Here is a 1,380-nt window from a genome sequence, read left to right as displayed (position 1 = left end):
CCATTTTTTATACTAAATAGCACTGAACAATACCCTGCTGATCAAACCATAAACAGCTTTGTTATGCAGCTCGTCAACCACGGGATAATCCCAACTTATCTCACATTAAAAAGGGGAATCAGAGACGAGACTGGCGATAAGATTTCTCCAACTTTATTGTCAGAATACAAAAAAGTAACGGATGCCTGCAATCTGGTATTTTAAAGTGTAACATTTATTGAGACATGAATATCGACCTTAACTTTTTCTTTGACGGCCTTCGGAAATTTCTGACGGTAATTTAACTAATTTTTAAGGGATTCACTAGGGTGTATTCTGGGCTTCTTACACGTCGTCAGCATAAACAACCCATAAAGCCGTTAGGCAATTTGTCATTTATAAATCCCTTGAAGTCACGCAGAGACAGTGAATTAGGTGAGAATTACGATTTACATTTCCAGACAAAATAATATGTGATTCATAGTTTGCCTTCTCAGAATATATTCTATATTTACGAATTTAACAAAAACTCTTATAGATCTCATTACAAACGCGTTTTCTCCTCAAAAGATTTATTTGAGATTAAACGTTGCCATCGATGTTTGGCTACAGTGATTATGCTGAAGTTGTCAGTTATATCAATTCTATTCGCTTTTTTAATGAAAACCCCAACATATTTCAAACATTAATGTTGGCAGTGGACAAGATATTGTAATGTTTCCATACTCTTTACCATATTATTACTGGCTGATATTATTTTTAAAAATAAATATTTACGAAATATTAGCCAACCACAGGCTCCGTTACAAAGAAGAGCAGTCCATTCACAAAATACTGCATTGTCCGGGGGAAAAAAAATGCTTTCCACACACCAGATGGAACTGTGGGGAATTATGCATGTACTGGTGCTTGTTTATGTGCATGCAAACGAGGATAACTATATAATAGCTGACGTGGATGCGTGCGAGTTTCTAAACAGACTTCGCTATCAGCATTCCTTTAAATTCACATTTATGGTAACTTATATAACACAGCGTTTGTTGGATCTTCCTACATTTTTCTAAATTTAATGAAAGGGTAAACCTGAAAGATTTTCCAGGTCACGAATAGGAAAGTTTCACCGAAAATACAGAGATGTAATCGTCCTTTGCGTAAATTAATATTAAGAAAACAAGGAAATCAAATAAATCCATTATCAATAATCTTTTTATTCTGCACACCTTGTTTAAGGTCAAACTTATAACTAGAAAAAAAAAATCGTAAATCCCGCAACCTACCGAATACGCCATCGACTGTCATTTGTTCTCCAGATAGCAGACGAATTCCCGTATACTGAAAGCCCTCCTAGCGGGCTCCCTCAGGTGCGTGTTTACACCTGCGCCGACCTAAACCCGCGAAAGT

The sequence above is a fragment of the Penaeus monodon genome, chromosome 25 (assembly GCF_015228065.2).
Source record: "Penaeus monodon isolate SGIC_2016 chromosome 25, NSTDA_Pmon_1, whole genome shotgun sequence".
Lineage (NCBI taxonomy): Eukaryota > Metazoa > Arthropoda > Malacostraca > Decapoda > Penaeidae > Penaeus > Penaeus monodon.
The sequence above is the reverse complement of the archived record's forward strand: the minus strand, read 5'-3'. Positions refer to the sequence as shown.